General features: G+C 43.4%; 1 protein-coding gene across 2 annotated transcripts in view; it reads right to left on the bottom strand.

Moving 5' to 3' along the window:
- TSPAN14 (tetraspanin 14) overlaps positions 1 to 21,173 on the bottom strand; it is an 86,568-nt gene extending 65,395 nt beyond the window's left edge. For both annotated transcript variants that reach the window (XM_069068390.1, XM_069068389.1), the window contains exon 1: positions 20,692 to 21,173. The gene's annotated coding sequence lies outside the window, so the exon portion shown is untranslated. The remainder of the gene's footprint in view (positions 1 to 20,691) is intronic.
- Positions 21,174 to 21,534: the final 361 nt, after the last annotated feature.

Genomic DNA, 21,534 nt, shown 5'->3' with positions numbered 1-21,534 from the left:
CTCCATCCAGCTGGGCAGGCAACCACAGGTCAAATCCCAGGACAGTAAAGACAACAATAAAAATCTCTGCATAACAAAAGTTCCCAAGTCCCTGCCCCAGATTCCCCAGAGGACTTTGCATACAGTAAAATTCCAGGACAGCCAGAGACTCCAGAACAGCAGGCCTCAACAGGTGGTTCTAGGGAAAGTAGGCTCTTTCTTAGGTGATGACTTGGTAAATTAATGCAGGGCCAGGGGGTAGTAAACATGTGAATCAAGTCTGAAATTTGCACAGTCCCTAGTGGCACAGAACTGGTTAATAGGTTAATAAGTACTTCCTGGCTGAAGCAACTGCTATCCTATTTTCTCTGACCAATGAGATTCTTCCATGAGAATAATAGATTACCTACCAAACAGAAATAGCAAAATACTGTAAAGGCTTGAAGGCCTACTTTGGAGCAAATTAAATTGCAAACTCATAATAGCCTCTATAAAGAAGGTTTTTTTGGGGTCCAGACTTGTGTTTTTTTATGTGTGGGGAACCTCGAAGTGTGACAAGATTCCCCCACAGATAAACAGATCAGCAGCTACAAGTAACTGATCGGCTTACCAATTTGTCTGGGGTGCTGGGAACTTAAGTGAGCCCTGCCCATGGTTACCATGCCCTTACGTATGCCAGGCAGCATGTGACCACAGGTCCTTCCAACTCGGAAACCAGTTCTCTATCACGGAAATCACAGATACAGACTCAGGAGAAGGACACTAAGGCCCAAAACATGTCCAAGCTGGCAGAGCTAGGATTGAAACCAAAGGTGATTGACTCCACATCCACTGTCTTTACCCAAAACCACCATTCTAATACCAGGCTACTTCTCAAACAAATGCTTGCCATCATGCATTATCTCCTGTTATTCTCAAAACCACTCTCTCAGCTATGTAATTCAAACATTTTCATCCCCATTTTACAGATCAGACCATTGAGGCTCAGGACAATGCCTGATTTTCCCAAAGTAACACTAGTGCATGAGGAAGCCAGGATCAGCCTCCAAAGACACCAGTGTTGTTCTTTCCATCACCCCAGTTTAGGGCTAGAATTGCCCTTAGGAAATCCATCCAGTCCAACTGCCTTCATGTTATATATAGCTCAGAAGGGAACTTATGCTGCCTAAGAGAGTCAGCCAAGGAAACTGGACAAAAATCAAGGACTCTTACCTTTCAATCCACAGCCTTTTTCTTCCAAGCAAATCTGCTTTCTGAAATCTTTATGTAACACAACCTGTCGATCAGTCAGATCAATAATCATATATTAAGCACCTATGATATACCAGAAGGGGGGGAGGTGAAATCAAGACAGTCCCTTCCCTCAAAGAACTGCACCTCCCTCACAAGTTTGCAACTCACTTCATAAGGATGAAACCCCTACTTTACCCCACTCCCCCGAAACCCTAGATCATAGGCCTACTCATACTAACTCACTCTAAGATTTTATATGTGTGTGTGTGTGTGTGTGTGTGTGTGTGTGTGTGTGTATGTATAGAGAGAGAAATCAATAGATAGATAGAGATATGAATATATATGTAAAACAGCTTTGGAACTAGGGAAGAGTCAATGCCTGAAAACTCTCACATGCATACTGATCACTAATTCTGAAGAATGCCCAAGACTGGCCAACTGCACCCTCCACTCCATCTGAATGCTCAATGGAGACATTTCACATTCTCCAATGTGCCTGATTTGCCATCCTCACCACAGGCCACAGATACCAAGAACACTGACTATCCAAGAGCCAGACTTCAGGTACCAGAGGAGTGTCTCAACCCAAGCAAGTATGCAGTCATTAGTTCCATGAAGATCTGCTGTCCGGGGGGCGGCTAGGTGAATAGTGAATAGAGCACTGGCCCTAGAGTCGGGAGGATCTGAATTCATATCTGGCCTCAGACACTTAATGCAAAAAACTAGCCGTGTGACCTTGGGCAAGTCACTTAACCCCAATTGCCCTACCTTCCCCCCTCCAAAATGTGGAAAAAAAAAAAGATCTGTCTTCACCTAGACTTGTTCCTAGGGTGGTCGTACAAAGATCCTAGACTCAAGTCTGTCTGCTGCCCATGCCTGCTTTCCTTCCCCCCCCACCCCTTTCATGACCATCAATGAAGGAGAATTCAAAGAACATTTACTGCTCATTTATGAGCCAAACTCTTACTTCTATGACTCATCACAGCATGGAAGTGAGCCTGGGTTCTCAAAGACCCATAATCTAACAGCTATAATAACAGTTAGCATTTACATAGCATTTTAAGGTTTACAAAACACTTGATATGTGGCATCTTATTTGATCCTCAACCCTGTAAGGTAGGTGCTATTTTCATTCCCATGTTACAGATAACAACAAACTGATTCTGGGAGAAGTTAAGTGACTTGTCCAGAGTCACAGAGCTCTGACTAAAGTACAGAAGTCACCCCTACATGTTGTAGTGGAAAGAGGAGGACAGAATGCTGTATCCCAAGGAAGAAAGGAACACATTCTCATGGGATTCAGATTCAGAGGTGCCGACCTCTCTGATCGTCAGTTTCCTTCCCTATAAAATGTGGAGGGAACTTCACTGATCACCTGATAGAAGGAATTGTTGTGAGAAAAGTACTTTACAAACCCTAAAATCCTCTATAAATTTGGAAAGGCTTCAAGGGGTAACCCAGAAACCAACTTCTCTCCTACTGTCTAATGGCCAACATAATTAGATGCAGAGAGAGCTTTGGAACCCACAAGGTAAGGAATTTTTTAATACCAGCAACTGATGAAATGTGGAGGGGTCACCTACCAATAAAATCAGGGCTCTTTCAAAATTTCAAAATACGTGTGAATAACACCCATGCTAACAGTGGGGAACCAAGAGAGAGTATAATTAACCAAGGTTTCACCCTCATGGAACTTACAATCTCATATCAGATGGCCTCTCCAACATGGAGGCGGCTATAAGAATCAGAATGAACACATAAGCATCCTGCTCACCATGGCACAGTGGAGTCATTCAATTTCCCATTTCCACCTGACCTCTCCATCCCCAACCCCTCAGCCCAAACTCCAGGTCATCCCCATCCAGACTTCACAGGCGCAAGCAGGAAGCAGCACATTTCCACCTGTGTTCAGCCTTCAGAGGAAGGGAGCAGGCCCAGCCGTTTCATCCATTCTGTGATCAGGTGCTGCTTTGAGAGGAAGAGCCAAAAGGCCTTCATTTTGTTTCCTGCTTAAGCTCTGAAAGGAAGCTGCCTATTTAGAACTAAAAATCCCATCTATTATTTAGAGTCATTGCTATTCAAACAGGCTTTTTAAAACATGGACAAATAATAAAGCATTCATACCTAAGAAAATGAACATAGCCTTCTCTAAAGGGGTCTGAGATGGAGTATGTGAGTAGGCAGGAGGCAGGGCATTTACAGAGGAAACCACAGGATGTTAGCAACTGTGCTGTGTATTACCAAGAGGCAATATGTTTGGAGTAAGGCTCTGCAGAGCAAGGGTTTGGGAGTCAAGAAGACAGTGTTCAAATCCTGCCCACCACACTAGCTGGCAAGTCACTTATTCTCTCTGGACTTCAATTTCCCCATCTGTAAAATAGGCAGAATTCAATTCAACAAGGTTTTAAGCTAGGTACAGGGAATACCACAAGAAAAATAAAACGGGTCAAGGGAAAAACAACAACATGCCAAAAAAATAAAAGGTAAGATACATGTATACTTAGAGTAAATAGCACCTGTCTCATGCAGTTACTGTGAGCCTCAAATGAAGACAGACAGACACACATATATATAGACATATATTTAACACAGTTCTATTAACCTTGAAAAATCATTATGGGGGCAGCCAGGTAGCACCCAAGTAAGAGCACCGGCTCCAGTGTCGGGATGACCTGGAGATGAAATCCCGATTGCTTAAAAAAAAAAAAAAAAAAAGAAAAATCATTATGAATGAAAGTGATGGTGATGGTGAAGATGATGGTGATGGTGGTGATGGTGATGATGGTGATGGTGATGATGATGATGGTGGTGATGGTGATAATGGTGATGGTGGTGATGGGATGATGGTAATGGCGATGATGATGGGGGGGAGTTGTTTTTCAAGTACAGGTTGGACTGGATAGCCACCCAAGTCCCTTCTGAGAGTCTGAGAATAATCCCCTCTAGATGAATTTATACAGTCTTAGGAAAGTCAGCTGGTCAAACAAACATTTACTAAGCACCTACTATATGTCAGCCACTGTGCTAAGTATAGGGGAAAAAATAGTATCTGCTCTCAGGGAGCTCACTGTGTAACGGGTGAGCTGACATGAAAACAACTATGTACAAACTAAATGTACACAGCACAAGCTGGAGATAACCTCAGACAGAAGGTACTACAATTACAGAAGACCCAGAAAGCCTTCTTGAAGGTGGGACAGACAAGGAGGCAGAGATAAGGAGGGGCAGAGATCCAAGCATGGGGGACAACCAATAAAAATGCAAACAAGGCTTTTCTCCTTCAGGAGGTCAACAAAAAAGTACTAAATGCCTACTAGGTGACCTGCAAATTTGCCATTCCTGCAAGTTTCTACAAGCTTCTAACAAGACTAATTGTCCTACACCTAAAATGGAACATATCATTCGAGGACTTGTCTGGTACCAAAAAAGATCTTGGGAGCTCGTACAGTCCAACCAGAAGGAAACTGAGGCCTAGGGAAAACTTGCCCAACATCACACAGACAGGAAAAAGAGTTCAGATATGAACTCAGATCCTCTAACTAATTTATGTACTCTTTCCGCAAGCCTTTAATTCAATTAAACCACCGCCAACCTGGCTTTATCCCATTGCACCTTCTCCTAGGAAAGGATGATCAAAAACAGGAGGCCTGTGGTCTACATCCTCCACCCACTGCCCCCAGGCCCGGTGCCCTCTCCCTTCCTCAAACCCAAATTCCACTCATCCTTCATGGTCCCACCGCAAAGCCTACTTTTCTCTAAAAAGCTTCCCCCCTTCACCACTCTAGCTCACATCCACCTCCCCCCCACTTCCACCTTCTATAGGCAGGGACTGTCTTTTGCATCTTTTTGTATCCCCAGCACTTAGCACAATGCCTGGCATATGGTAGGTACTTGATAAATATTCATTCATTGGATAATTTGCGTAATTCCCTTGGGGACTTCCTATGCTGCTTTGCCTTATTTCCTAGTCCAAGTCCTATCTCCCCAACTGTAAAACACTTTGGGCTGAGGACTTATCCTCTATTTATAGACTCCATGGTACTTGGCATAAGACTTAAATATGGTAGAGGTTCAACAAATAGTTTGGGGGCTATAGTGAACTGAAACGAGGCTTTGGAAAGAATGCAGAAAAGTATCATCAACAACAACAAAACTCATGTAATCTAAGCCTTGCTGTTTCAGCTAAGAGCCCTGAGCTAACCCCATGGAAAGGGCAACTTCCAGCCATCTTCATTTTTCTCTTCCTTGAGTTAAATCCCCATGGTTTTTGTCGGTTTGTTTTCAGGTGTAAAGGCAGGGCAATTGGGGTTAAGTGACTTGCCCAAGGTCACATGGCTAGTGTTAAGTGTCTGAGGCCGAATTTGAACTCAGGTCCTCCTGACTCCAGGGCCTGTGCTCTATTCACTGCGCCACCTAGACGCCCCCCATGTTTCTTTTCTAGTGAAGGATCAACTACTTAAAACATGAACCACATTGAATGTGCTGCCATCTTGAATTCTGAACCAGATCCAGGGAGCCTCCTTCTAGGCATGCCAAAGGCATACTTTAAGATGAGCAATCTATAATTACTGCAACTGCCCTGGTCTTCCTAGGCAAAGAGGAATAAAGGCAGCTAGGTGGTACAATGGATAGAGTGCTGGGCTTAGAGTCCAGAAGCTTCAACTCAGATACTAGTTGAATGACTCTGGGCATCCAACCGTCTGCCTCAGGCTCCTCATCTGTAAAATGAGTTGGAGAAGGAAATGGAAAACGACTCCAGTATCTCTGCCAAGAAAACCCTAAATGAAGATCGCTAAGAGTTGGGCACAACTGACCACCACCACCACGATAAAAGGAGAATAATTCAACACAATTGTAGAGAGCACCCGGTTTTAGGATGTTTTCAAAAAACATCAAGGCCCACTTTTTCAAGGCAAAAGAATTTTTGCAAATAAGGTAGAAGAATAAATTTTGACCCTCCAAAAATACTTTTCCAAGGTAAGAAACAACTGACTACTCAATCCATTTAATTTAAGACTTCAAGCTTTGATGGAAACATACCACAGTGAAAATGCTTAAGAAAGAGAATTGCAGATTTCCAGCATTGATCACATAACCTCTGTCTATATATAACCTTTCCTAGCCATCAATTTGTGCTTAAAGTTACAGTATCATTATCCACCCATCCCCCCCCTTTAGGAGATAAGGGTAGCTACTAAATCACCCACTTGGCCTGGCCCACCTCCAGGTACAAGCTGAGGACTGCTCCTACACAATTCCAACTCCCAGCTCTTCTGTAGCCAGTCACCACTAGCCCACACATCATACCTTCCAGGAAATGTGTTAGCCACAAAATGCAATTATTAAATGTAATTATATATTTATTTCGTGTCTTCTAACTACTATGCCATTTATTTTAACACTGGGCACTTAGAAGCTGGGGTTTGCTTTCAGAACTTTTTTTTAAACAAGGTACAATACAAAATCCAGTGTTATTTTATTTCCTTTTGTCTTTGAAAAGAAATGATATTCATCGTGCAGAACAGAATTGAGTTCCAAATGCAAATTCTGTTTCAGGTTATCTGTGTGTTACTTCCCTTTTGTATGTGAAGATGACGTAGTTGGCTGGTTTACTTCCTGAGCTAGGCTGCCCGTAATAAGCAGAGCTTCTCCCTGCCCCTACCCCACCCCTACCCCTTATCCTGACTGAAACAGCCACCACGGGCAGAATTTGTGGGTGATCACCAGGAGGATTTCAAGCCAGGAAGCCCAGGGTTTGAATACCAACATATACCACTTGTGTGACTATGCACAAGGTTCCTCCTCTTCCTCTTCTGGGTCTCAGTTTCCTCACCTATAAAATGGGGATAATAGCTTACAGTACCTACTTTCAGATATAATGTACACTAAGTGATTTGCTAACTTTGAAGGAACATATAAACCGTCAGTTCTTGAGGATTAATACAACCCTAAGTGGCTCTAGGTATTACAGATAATGGAATTTCCTGCAGGCAACACATTATCCACAAGGAACTGGTCAATAGATGTAGGAACCTGAAAAAGTATCTGGGATAAGAGACACTGGGGATATCAATATTGTATGGAAGAAATATAGCCGTTCTTCCCTCTACAAGAACCATTCTTTGATGAAGTTCAATACAATGATACTTTAATATTTAAAATATCCTTGATTATGTAAGACACTCCCTTCACAATCTCTGTATACCTTACTTAGGCTATGTTGAAAAATAAAATGAATCATCTCCTGACCAATCTTTTGGTGATAAGCTGCTTTAAAACCATGTCCAGGAAAAACTGAAATTCTTAACCAGACCAATCATAAAAGGAAGAATTTATATAGAACTTTAAGGTTCAGGGGCGGCTAGGTGGAGCAGTGAATAGAGCACCAGCCCTGCAGTCAGGAGGATCTGAGTTCAAATCTGACCTCAGACACTTAACACAAAACTAGCTGTGTGACCTTGGGCAAGTCACTTAACCCTAATTGCCCTATCTTCCCCCATCCAAAAAAAGAAAAAAAAAGGTTCTTTAAAAAAAAAAAGAACCTTAAGGTTTAGAATGTGCTTTATACCTATTATCTCATTTGATAGTCATAGCAACCCTGGGATGGGTTTTTGGTTTGTATGGGTTTTTTTGCTTTTTTTTTGAGGAGGAAGAAGGTAGGACAATTGGGCTTAAGTGGCTTGCCCAAGATCACACCTAGCCACCCCTATTATCCCCATTTATAGATGAAGAAAATGAGGTTAAGGAATTGACTTGGACAGAATCACAAAGCAAGGAAGTATCAGAGGCAGCATTTGAATCTGTATCCAAAGCTTGGTAGGGCCCTCCATGTACAAACTCGTCCTCCATCAGCATAGCCTTCGGTGCCATAGTGGGGCTTCGGAGTAGACTAACAGGTATAATGAAGTGAACCAACTATGGATTTGGAGTCAAAATTCTGGCTCTGTGATCGCCCCCACCCCCAGGCAAATTCCTACAGGCCTATGAGCCTCTATCTTCCTCCTCAGTGAAATGAAGGAGACCTCCAATGTCCCTTTTCAGCTCTAATGCTATGGGCAAAGGCCTGTCCCCAAAAGTCTGACCAAGAGATGATGCATTTTTTTCAGCAGTCTAAGGTATACCGGGGTTGTGTTCTTCCTTTGTGGAGGGAATATCTGATGAAATCAAGGATATTTTGAGTATTAAAGTATCCTGTATTGAACTCATCATTGATTGTCAGAATGGTTCTTGTAAAGGGAAAACCAAGCTATATAAAAACAATTAGAAAGCAATCTACAGGGACATAGGATTTCAAAATAGTACCCAATCAAGTGTTAAATTATATGGTACAGAAAGCAAAGAGAATATTAGACATCTCGTCCATAGCAACAAAAGGCAGTATTTCTAAGGCCTAATTTTACAGATAAGGAAATTGAGCTTCAGGGAGCAGAAAGGACTTCGGAGGTCACAAACTAGTCAGTGGCAGAGTTTGTACTTAGAACTTCTGCCTCCAAACCTAGGCCCAGGTTCTACCATGCCACACTTACTTTCTATTATACTATAGGAATTCTAAAATGAAAGAGGTCTAAACATTTGAAAAAAAATACTAACAACTGAATACTAATAAAACCCAGAATGATTATTGGAAAAGTATTCCTCATCCAAATTCTGGTAACAAAGCAACCAGGAAACCAAAACTGCACTGTCCCACTCATGTAACTCACTGTACAGTCATCAAATTGGCCAGACAACTGCTATTACTCCTAATATATTCACTTCTGAATCATGATTTCGTAGATAGCTGTTCCCTATCAAGCTCTACAAGGGCTAATCTCATAAGAAATTGTATGGAGAACCACTTTAGGGTCATGCAGCTACCTGGTGTCAATGCCTTGCTGGGAGAGCGGAAGGGGAGGAGATTGCTGCACTCCCTCTATACTCCAACATTTCTCCCCAGTTCAATAGGTTACAAGGTAGAAAGAAATTTCTCTGGCTCAGTCTTTACTTATTCTGAGTGCTACGCTAATTTGTGTAACCGGGATAACAAGCCACAAAGACACACCCCACATCCTACCCCACCCAGTCAGAATGAGAAATAGAAACTTCTGGGGCCCAAGCGATACCAGAGGGAGCTCTTTTCAGTCCCATAAAAATGGCTATCAGCAATGATACAAGAGTGGGCAGGCTGGGGCTAGTGGCCTCAGCCAGCCAAGAATCTTAATCACAACCACTTATTCTTTATGTAAATATGAGAGAAGGCCTAGGGTAGTAGATTAACACGCCACCAGGAGCCAGGACATGGGAGCTTAGGCATATCTCAGCCACTGATATCTGTGTGAACTTGGGCAAATCAAGCACTATAAGCCTCATTTTCCTTTTCTAAAATATCACCCCCTACCCTTACTTATATTTTGTTGTGAGGGTCACTTAAGATTAATAAGCATTAAAGTGCTATGAACACCCCAAACCCTGGTACAAATGTAAGGTTTTTTTGTAATTATTTTAAATTGTAATTATTTATATTATTTATTATTTATAGTATGTTATTTAAATTTGTAATTATTTATAATTAAAATAATGTAATTATTTTCTTAGCCAGTCTCCAAAGGACAGATTCTTCCACGTGAAAGGACTTTTAGGATGAAAGGTCATGGGAACTATCAAGTCCAACCCTGAATTTTGTTGTAGAGGAAACAGAAGCACAGAAAGGCAAGTAACTTGACTAAGGTCACACAGTTAACTGTAACAGAACAAGTCACAAAGTACTTATAAAGGTCCAGGCATTGGATATTGGCACTTCAGATACAAAGAGAAGGGGGGAAGGTGGGAGGAATGACAGTCCCAGTCTTTGAAGAGTTTACAACTCTAATGGGCAAGGTAACACATAAAACAAAGCTGAAGGGAGTGGAGAGAGGGACCCAGTGAACCGAAAGGGCCGAAGAGAGAAATCCAGGGAGGCATAAAGGAGTGAGTTGGCCAAGGCTGGCCTGGGAGCAACTTCCTTAAAATGGAGGTTACAAGAGGAAACAGCCAATTCTGTAGGAGGAAGGAGCTACTGACATGTAAGACTCTTGTAGTTGAAGGTCCCAGGTCCCCTCATTTCAAATCCAAAGCCAATCTTTCTAGGACTGGCAGAATTAGGCCAAAACACCCTGGTCACTTGAAATCTAGTTCAATGTTCTTTTCATTCTCTCTGGCTAGCTCCCTGTTTTCAAAGCCACCTGCCGGAGCATTGTGAGGCTCTCCACAGATGAATCAGAGAAAGGAGAGAAGATGAGAATCAAGGCTTATCGTACACCTGGCCTGGAACCAGGAATCAGGACACCGCCACCAAACCGAGACTGCTTTCTAGGGGGAAATGATTTGACCAGGTCATTGTGTTACTTGAGTATAAGGAAAGCACTAGGGATGGAGGCCAAAAGAAACCAGCCTTATGAAAACTCCTCTCCGCTTCCAGGCTAATTCCAGCTGACCTCATTCTTTCAGAGGCCTAAACTACTCCACCCTTTCACTTATCTCATTCCCCCTTCCTTAACAACCGATTAGGGCAAGAACTGTGTATATGGTACACAGCCCGGGCCGGGGAGTCAGCAGGTTCACCAGCTACGTGCAGGGCACTATAATGGGCACTGGAGAAGGCACAAAGCTTTGAGAGGACTCAATCTCTGATCCTGAAGAACTTAGGCTAAGTAGGGCGATATATACACTGATTAAATTTTTTAAAAAATAAATGAGAAATGAATTGGAAAGAGGCAATGCTACTATGAGGTCAGAAAGGGGTGAAAGACTGAAAAATAGAATACCATGAAACAAGTGGTATTTGGTTAAGTATCTATAGGAACTGCCTTGTATAAAGGGAGAAAAAGGACTCAGCTGGTATTGGGATCCATGGGGGCCAAGGTTCAGAAAAAGGAAGGCCTGGGAAGGCTTAAGATGTGGAGGTAGAGGAAGAGGAGGAGGTGGAGATAGCATTTATTTACTGATGAAAAGCTTGCAAAGCCTTTTACATAGAGTATCTCCTTTGATACTCACAACAATACTCTGAGATAAGTACTATTATTATCCCCATTTACTAGAAGAGGAGACTGAGTCAGAGAAAGGTTAACTGACTTGCCCAAAGTCACAACAGACAAAAGTGTCTGAGGCAGGTTTTAAGCTCTGGTTTTCCAAACTGCAAGGTCAAGGCTCTATCTACTGGTGATTATATGATGTAAGGGAGTAAGGGAAGACAAAAGTTGGACACAACTTAAAATAAGGTACAAAAGGCACAGTGGCCTCAGATTGTCAATGGTCTTACATACCAAGCAAAGCCATCTGATCTGGAATCAACAAGGAAAATGGAACTGCAGAAGATTGTGGAGTAAAGGCATGATAAACTCTATATGTGAGTAAAATTATTGTCACAACCATTCAAGATGGACTAGAAGGGAGAGAGAGTTGAGGCTTAGAAAAACCTGTTTAGGGGGTGGGAGGTTCGTTCACAGGTGTTAAGATACTGCACATGTTTTTGGACTTTCTAAATGTATTCACCAGTTGTACTGACTTTTTTTCCATCTCCAAAAAAAAAATGTTATTTGTCATATGGGATGGCTCTTGGTTAGGGAGATGGGGATACTCTGATGATGTAAGAAACAGAAAACAGCAATAAAAAAAAGGATTTTTGAAAAACTGTTAGGAAATTATTGCAATATTCAAGAAAGAGGGTTCAATGATTAGTGACTCAATTTCACAGAATCTGGAAGTGGAAGGCGCCAATTAGTGTGGTAAAATAGAAAATCGTTGTGCATTGGAATCAGAGTAATCTGCTTCTGCCACTCTGCCATTACCTGTGACCTTAAAGCAAGTTACAGTACTCTCTGGGCCTGCTTTCCTCAACTGTAAAAGCAGAGGTACAGACTAGACAGCCTCTAGCAATGGGGCAGGGGAGGTACATAGGTAGGGAGGGAACAGGGAGAGAACAGATACAAGAGATACAACAATGAAGAATCAACAGCATTTTACACCAGATTCAAATAAAGAAGATAGGACAGTCAGAACTACCACCAAGGTTTGGAGCATGGAAAAATAGGAGAACAGCATTACCACTGACAGAAAGTGAAGCAGGCTGATGGGGCAAGATGAGCTCGATCTTCCCAACTTGTGTGGGACATCCTGGGATAAACACTGGATAAACCCTGTAAGGTCTGATTATCTCATATCGAGATCAGAGGTCATCCAGGCCTAACAGTACCTTAACAGAAAGTCCCCTCCACAACATTCCAACAAGTAGTCATGTATCATTTGCTTAAAGACCTCTAGTGAATAAGGAACCCACTACCTCCCCAAGCCATCCATTCCACTTTTGAAAGGTTCCATTTTTAAAGATTTTCATACATTAAACCTAAATCTGCAAAATCTATCCACAGATACTAGTTCTGCCTTCTGGGGACAAGTAGAATAAAGCTAACCTTTCTTCCATGTGGCACCCTTTCAATGCTTGAAACCAGCTAAATTGTCCCCTTCCCCCCCCCTCCCATTTTCTCTAACCCAAGGCAAATTAATAATAATAATAAAAAGAAAAAATAATAGCTAGCATTTATACCACACTTACTATATGGCAGGCCCTGGGCTAAGCACTTTACAAATATTTTCACATTTGATCCTCATAACAATCCTTCAAGGTAGAAGTAATTATTATCCTCATTTTACAAATGAGGAAACTGAGCCAGGCAAAGGTTAAGTGACTTGCCCAGGGTCAACCAGTTAATGTGCTTGAAATCATATTTGAACTCAGATCTTCCTGACTCCAGGTCAAGCATTCTACAAACTATCTAACCAACCCAAGTTCCTTCTCTTAACATTTAATAGCTATTATGTCTATGGACAAGTCATCTAATTTCTCTGTGCCTCAATTTTCTTATCTGAAAAATGGCAGTAATAACAGCATCTATTTGACAAGGCTCTTGTAAAAAAAAAATCAAAGGAGATAATATTATTACTCTTTTCAACTGTCCTTTCAATGTGGGTGTACCCCCCCACCAAAGTCTAGCCCTTCATTCTCTGTTACCTTCAGACCACCCTCTGGCTACTTACCACTCATTAATCCCAACCAGATTTTCTCAGTCTTTTTCTATAAATATATAAAAAAATCAGTCCCATTCTCAAATTCTTAGAATCTGGCCCATTTGTATTGGCATCACAAATACCACAGACTCACTAGGAATCTCACCTACCCAACCGGTACCTTGATAAACTCGGAATGAAAGAAGGCTTGAAAGGCTGAATTCTTTCTGGGGTAGACCCACCCTGTATCCTTGTATTTTGGGGTTCTTAGCACCCCAAACCACAACATGGGGAATTCCCCACCCCTGGATAAGAGAAGAACAGTCACCTCCCTAGGCCCGAGGCCTTCTTAAATACAGCCTAAGCCTGAATTAGCCTTTTTGGCTCCCTTGTCATACTATTGACTTTTTTTTTTTTTAAACACTGTTCACTTTTAATAAGCTTACAATCCACTAAAATGCCCTATGTTTTAAAAATGAACTGCAGTCTATCCGTAACTCCCCCATCTCGTTCTTGTGAAATTGATTCAAGGGTAAGACTTGACCATTGTTCTTGTGAAATTGATTCTTCAAAGGTAAGACTTGACCATTGTTCCTATTAAATTTTATCTCAGTTCAGCCCAACATTCCATCTTGTCTGGAGACAGCTAAGTGGTTTGACGAATGGAGTGCTAAGACCCTGGGCAAGTCACTCAACCCTTCTCAACCCATTTCCTGACAGAGAAAATGGAAAAAACAGGACCTACACTCAAGAGTTGTTGTGAGGATCAAATGTTTAAAACCTGAGGTTGAATGCAGCTTCAATCCAGCTTTAGCTCATCTAAGATATGGTAAACAAGCTACTTACACCTTCATTCAAGTCACTGGTTAAAAATATTACACAGCACAAGACCAACCACAGATTCCTGGAGCCTAGCCCCTAGAGATCCCATTATAAGTCAATATAAAATATTAATGACTATTCTTTGGATCCAGTCAATAATAATGAATCCACTTGATGCTGATTTGGGGAACTTAGAAAAAGACATCCAGGCCGGAGAAACAGTCTTGGGAATAATCATCTAAAAGAGTTAAAACTGAGTTAGTAAAAGATATTTCCAAGGCAGAGATCACTTCATGAAATATCCACTTTATGGGTTCTGGAAAAGGAGAAAGATGGAGCTTTGTATATAAAAAAGGGGCAGCAAGAGACAGGATGAGAATCTGAAAAGAATGCAGTACCTTTGAAATCAAAAGAGAAGGCATCCAGGAAAAGGAAGCAAAGAGAAAGTTGTATCAAAGCATCATTCCTCTCCTTTAGAATATAAACTCTCTGAGGGCAGGGAAGGCTTTTCAGTTTTGTCCTTAGCCCCAGAGCACAGTCAGTGCCCAACACATACCGTGTTTCCCCGATAATAAGACACTGTCTTATTAAATTTTTTGGACAGAAAAACACCAGAGGGCTTATTTTCAGGGGAGGGCTTATTTTAATGAACATTGACAGCAATTTTAATAAACAGGTAAATGTGAACAAAAAAATGTACCTTTATTCAATAAGCAAATCACTGGGGAACAGGATGACACTGCTGTAGCTGTGATTGGATGCAGCTCGGAGCTCGGTTTCACGGGGGGGGGGGGGGGGGAGTGTATAGAGAGGGGGCTGTAGAGTACAATGTAGCACAGTACCAATCTCAATAGGGCTTATTTTCGGGGGAGGGCTTATTTTAGAGGAATCTTACACAGTAAGGGGAGGGCTTATTTTCAGGATAGGTCTTATTATCGGGGAAACACGGGTAGCAGAAATGCCTGCTGAATTTAACTGACAATGAGACTGGAAAAGAGTGCAACACTTGGTTATTAGCTGGGGAAACTGAATTCCTACCCTTCCAGCTACTACTACTAAACTTCTTAGGAAGTTAGTCAAGCAACACTTCTCTCTACTTCTTCAGCACCTACTTATGTAACCTATCCAGCATTACAACGTCCCACCACTCCAACTCTCATCAAGATTGCCAATGGTGTCTTAATTCCTCAGTCCTTTTCACAGACTTCTAACCAACACCTCTCTCCAGCATTCATTGCATGGCAGACAAAGCTTTGGACACCTCCTTCCTCCCTAAGCTTTAATGATATTTCAGAAGTTTCTCAAGACAATCAGACTAGTCCTTTCATCAATTCCTCAACCTCCATTTTCCCCTTACCCACTAAGTGAATTTGCTCCCAAGGCAAGCCATCAATTCCCCAGGCCCTGTCCCTCCTCTCTCTTCTAAATCAATGTTTCCTCTTGGCACTGGACTCATAGATAGATTAATAACCCAGCCTCTCTCCAGAAGCCCAGAACCTCCAACTGCCTTTGGCATAGTGCCCCACATCCAAAACTACTCATCTCACACCACCCTTCAAAATACCTTCCCCCCCCCCCAATTCCTTACTGATGGAACAACCATCCTTTCAATCATTCGGGCTTAAAACCTTAGTCATCTTTGACCCTTCTTTCTCAGATACTCTCTCCAACCCAATCACTGTCTAATCCTAATAATTCCAATTTCAAAGTATCCAAAACAAGTATTCTAACGTGGGGTCCATGAAGAGACTTTATTGGGAAATCTGTGACATTAAAGGGGAAAAAAAACATCTTATTTTCACTAACCTTTGGTTACCTATGTATTTTCATTTTATGTATTTAAAAACAATCTGAGAAGGAGTTCATAGGCTTCAGACAGATATTTTTGTGTCTAATATATGAAAGAAGGATAAGTTTCAATCTGAAAGTCTTCTTAATCATCTTCCTTGCTAGTCTACCTGATTACAGTCTCTCCCTTATCCAATCCATCCTTCCATCTGCCAAAACAGAAGATTGACCTTGTCACATAGACCCCCTACTCAAAAACCTAGAAGTTTTCTATAGGATAAAACAGAACTCCGAACCTTGGCATTTAAGGCCTTCCACAATCTAGATATCATGGTACCATACTGGCTCTGGGTTCAAATCCTACCTTCTATGCTTAACACAGGGGTGCTTTAGATAAGTCAATTTAACTTTCCTAGAACTCAGTTTCTTCATCTATAAAATGGGAGGGGGGGGAGAGAAACAATACTAACAAACAATACTAACTTGGAGTCCATGAGTTTGGCTCTTCTTTTTAAATATTTTTACAGCTGAATTTCATTAGAAAGGTTTCCTTTGTAGTCCTATATATCTTATTTTATTCATTTAAAAACATTATCCTGATAAGGGGTCCATCATGGCATTTAAGAGGTTAAAAACTTTTGGACTGGATGATCACCAAAGGTCCTTTGGAGCTCTAGAGCTGTTTCTCACCCCATACTCCCATTCAGGCCCTCTGTGTTTTAATTAAACTGGATCCCAAGCAGCTCCTTTATCTCATCCTGTTCTTTCCAGCCTGGAACAAACTCCCTCCCCCTTCAGGAAACCTTTCCTAATCCCTCCCTTCCCAACCCCCACCTAAAAGTCACTCCCACCTCATATTTTGCTTAAGAGAGCAACAAAGTCATAGATCATGTTCAATTCTCCCATTTAGCAGATAAAGAAACTGAGTCCAAAAAAAAAAAAAAGGCTGAGTAACTAATGGAGGGTCACATGGGTACTAAGTGGCAGAGCCAAGATTTAAATATAGATATTCTGGCTCTAAATTCAGTGCTCTTTTTTTCCCCCACTGTAAAACATCAACCTTTTTATCACACTTATTTGTGTCTTATCACCTTCCCCTCTCCCAACTGACTGCAGGTTCCTTAAGGATATGAACTCTGCCCTTTTTCATTTTTCTATCATCAGCCTAGCACACAGACTTTCTCATAACAATGTCTAATTAGGAGGTCTCCGGTGAACTTTGAAAAGAAGTGTCAGAAGAGTGAAGGAGGTAGAAGCCAAAACTTCCAAGAGGTGAGGAAAGAGTAGGTAGTGAGGAAACAGAAGTTATAGACTAGGAACCCGTCACCTTCACGTAGTCTGAAGAGAGGAAGAGGTGGGAGAGGAAACCAAGGTCCCTCTTTTAGGATAAAGGAAACCCAACCCAAAAAAACAGCTGACTTAAGAGTCTCAAAACCCTTAGTATCTACCCAGGAGAAGTGGGACAATAAGGATCCCTTTGGAGGCACCTTGCATAGAAAACCACACATTAACATCATTTTTATTTTGTCAAATACTTTCCAATTAAATTTTAATCTGGTTCTAGCACAATTTTAAAGCATGTTTTGCCACCTCTGGCCCAGAGCACATAAAGGTTAAGTGATTTGTCAAGGGTCACATACTAGTGTGTCACAAGCAGGATTTGAACCCTGGACACACTAATAGCAAAGGACACCTCTCTATCCACTGTACTGAAACTGCTTCAATAATCCAACTACATCTCAGTGTAATTTATGGAAAAAATCCTCCAAGTCACAGAGATGTCCGATTGGAATTGGGCCAGGTCAATAGTGAGGGGAAAACAGTAAGAAAGCCTAATTTATTCATCCCACCCCACCCCAATCACTTTCAGACTCCCTGTTCTGGACTGGGTGTGCCTCTAGAAGTAGAAGGCAAAGAAAGCATCCTGATGTATTTCTCTTTGTCCTCTGACTTATCTATACAGGACTTTAATGGTGAGATATTTCAACATGTTTCTGAGAAACCCTGTTGAATCTCAACTATGGAAGCTTATCTCATAAAACCCACTCAGCCCCTAAAGGGCAGATCTCAAAGAGGCCCTGTCACTCTGATGCCAGACACTTCTTGAAACTGAGAACTCAGAATCTTCAGTTTTGGATTCCCCATTAGAAAGGGGAACTGGGGACCTTCAATGCATTGTTGCCATGATGGAAGTCTGGGAATGTTAACTGAAAGCCCTGTCTCTAACATATTCCAGTGTGAAATCTTAAAAAACTATGCTCCTTCTGGACTTAAACATCAAAAAAAAAAACCCTTATAAAATACACAGACACATCTGCATCTCCTTTTCCTCCAGCTAAATTGCTGGGTTTGCATTCCCTATAATACAAACGGGAAGGGGGGTTGGGAGACAGGAGAGAGAACAGTGATTACTCTTACTTCCTCTTACGTAGGGTTATGGGGGAGAGAAGGCAGAGGGGGCCAAACTGCTTTTTAGGATTTCACAAGTTCTTCTGGTGCCTGTGCAGCAAACAATATATGGTGGGGCCAGAAGGGAGGGAAATATTCAGCTGCAGAATACACTGAAGATACAATTTGATGCCCCAACACAGCCCAGATGGCTTAACATTCAATTATCTTCACACACCGAAGTTTTCCCATTGCCAAAATCAAATGCTATAAATACACATACAAATGGCTCTCTTTAAAAACAAGGGAACAGTGATACATGTATCTGTTTTAGAGGTTTTTGTAAATGCTCTTAGTCAAGATTGCTACTCTCCCCATAAAAACAAACTTGGGCTTTCACAAGCAATAGGTCCCAATTGTCTCCAACGCCCAGTTCACTCTAAGCACAATTTCTTTCCAAATACTTCCCTACTGTATTCTACAAGTGATTCTAGCTGCCACATGGAGCCCCAAAGATGACACACTGTGTATAAACTCAGCTGGCTTAATACCCCAGCTCCCTGGGGTGGCTTCATAACCCCTGGCAGCCCTCCCAAGTGTCCCAAGGAAAAGGCAACCAAGATGGAAATTTTAAAAATCTCAACTAGTAGGTGAACTTTTGTTAAGCACAAATCCATCAACAGTATGTATATTTACATACACAACTCATTAAAGAAAGGCCAAAACCTCAAAAGCACAACTTAATAGTAAAACAAGGCAATATGAACTCGGGAGTTCTAAGACACCTGAGTTTGAATGTAACCTCCCATACCTACCAAGTCACTTTCCCGAGCCTCAGTTTCTCCATCGGTAAAATGGAGATAATTATGCATCTACCTCACAGGGTTATTGTGAGGATCAAAGAAATAATAAAAATAATGTCTGCCATAGAAATGACAGCTAATATAATTGTTGCTACTTTAGTCACTGAAGACTTACAATTTAAAACAAAACCTCCACCCCCACCCAATGCCCAGTGCAGGAAGTTAGTTACAAAGACAATTTGGTTACGATGCTAGTGCCTCCTTTAAACATGGCTGCTCACAGCACACCATTAATTACATCCCAACAGAGACAATGAAATTTTCAAGCTGGGATCCCATTGATTCAAGGACCCTGGTTACATCAGTCTACATTCACACTTTTTAAAATGCTAAACCTAGGAATCTCATCCTTGGGGGAATACAAGGCTCCAAGATCTAACTGAAGAAGCTGTCGGGGGAAAGATATGGGAAAAAACCAACCAGTCATGCCAACCACTGGCAGCAGCAATCATTCATCAGTCAGCGGTCAAATATTAACCAACACAAAACCACTAAGCCTCTCTCAACTTTAAGAACTGGGATGAGAGAACCAACCTCACAGGGCTTCGGGAAGGAGGATCAGCTCGGCCACTGTCAGAACTCACAGGGGCCATTTGCAAAGAAAGAAGCCGACTTTGGAAGTGGGGTGTGGATTTCAGATTCAAAGTTCAGCAGGGCCAATAAACCGGTTGTCTTTACCCAAAGAAACCCATTTCTCAGCCAGCCTCACTGGGATTACTTTTTGAAAAACGAAAGATCTAGCTGCTTTCAACGACCCCACGATCACCGACTTAAGCAAGAAACTTTTACCTGTTCAACTGTTAATTCACTCCCTGTGATAAACAGGGAGTTCCTCCCGGAGATAAAACCAACCTGTTCAGTCAGTCCACTTCCATATGGGAGACTTCTTACATAACCCCTAGCAGCTGAAACTTAGGACTTCAACACAGTGTATGGTACACAGTAAACGCTTAATAAATGCTTGCTCACTGACTGACCAGGGCGTAAAGTAGCCACCTCAGAGGAGTTGAAGGGCTTGATTAAATACATTTTTCAAACCCACTAACTTAAAAAAAAAATACCACCCTTCTTCCCCACCCCCCACCCCCGACCCCTGGGGTCATTCACGAGGTTTTAACCCAGGTCACTTGCCAGAATAAAGTCAGTAGGACCTGGTCTTCACTTTCCTTTCACTAGGGCCTGATCGATCACCCTCTTCACCCCCACTTCCCGACCCTATGGTGACACCCTGCAAACGAGACCTCAAAACACGTTCTTGAGTGGGGCGCGAATAGGAAAGCAGCTGAAGTCTCGGGGGAGCCAGCGGGAGGGAGGAGGGGTGCGGGCAGCCGGGACACCCATCCCCAGAGAAGAGACCAGGGCACAAGGAGGCGGTCCGCCAAGGTACCATCCGTGTGTTCCCGAGCGTGAGAACAAGTTGGAGGCCCAGGACTGAAAGCGAAAGGGGAGGAGGCTCGAGCGGCCGAGAGGAGCCCGGGTGGCCTGAGACAATGGGGGGAGGAGAGCCCAGCCCGGAGGGGGAGCCGGGCAGCGGCGCTCACAGAGTCCTTCGGGGCGATCGGAGGCAAGCACGGGCGGGGGGCTCCTCACTACTCACCCGCGGGGGCGGCGGCGGCGGCGCTCTGCCCCGGCCGAGGAAGTTTGAACAAGTTAAGCCGGGAGGAGGAGGCAACGAAGGCTGGGCTCACTCAATCCATCCGGGTGCCCCGAGCATCCGAAAAGGGGGCGGGAGAGAGGCGGAGACAAGTGAAGCCGAGCCGGAGCCCCTGGAGCTCGCGAAGGAGGGAAGGCGAGCCTGCCTGCCCGCCTGGGCGCCGGGTGGGATCGGCGTCCTGCTCCTGGCACGGCGGGGAGCGCAGCGCGTCGCTGGGGAAGAGGCACGGGAGGCGGGGCGCTCTTCCCGGCCCAGGGGCTAAGCTGGCCGCCTTCGCTGGACGGAGGGCTGGATGGACGGATGAATGGCTGGATGGATGGACGGATGGACGGACGGCCGAACGGACGATAGCTCGCACGCCCCGATATTCACAGCGCCAAGCCTGGCCCCCTTGTTGTTATCTGAGAAGAGCGGAACTTCCTTGCACTGCTGGTCTGCCCGCCCCTGGATCCTGCCGCCACGCCCCGCGCCCCGCCCCGTCCCTGAGCCCAGCCCAGCCCTGCCGGCGCGGGGACCTGCGCCCACCCTAGAGCTCCGAGACTTTGGCTCAGCCTCTTCCCTCCTGCGCGCCCCGCCCTGTTTTCGCCCACTGGGGGGGCTTCTCCTTAGCTCCTCCAGCCGTGCATTCTGACCCTCTCCTCTGCCACCTTTGGAGAGCTCATGCCAGCTCCCTTGCTGCCTCTTCTGAAGCTGGAGCAGCGTCTGCTTTCATTGTGTGCCACGCGCGTTTCTGGAGCGCAGCTGGCCAGGGAGAGCCGGCTGGTCGACGGCCTGAGCTGGGTGTAG

The sequence above is a fragment of the Petaurus breviceps genome, unplaced genomic scaffold (genome assembly GCF_028583685.1).
Source record: "Petaurus breviceps papuanus isolate PSGF00001 unplaced genomic scaffold, PetGlider_PUasm1.0 90762, whole genome shotgun sequence".
NCBI lineage: Eukaryota > Metazoa > Chordata > Mammalia > Diprotodontia > Petauridae > Petaurus > Petaurus breviceps.
This window is presented reverse-complemented; position numbering and strand designations above follow the sequence as displayed.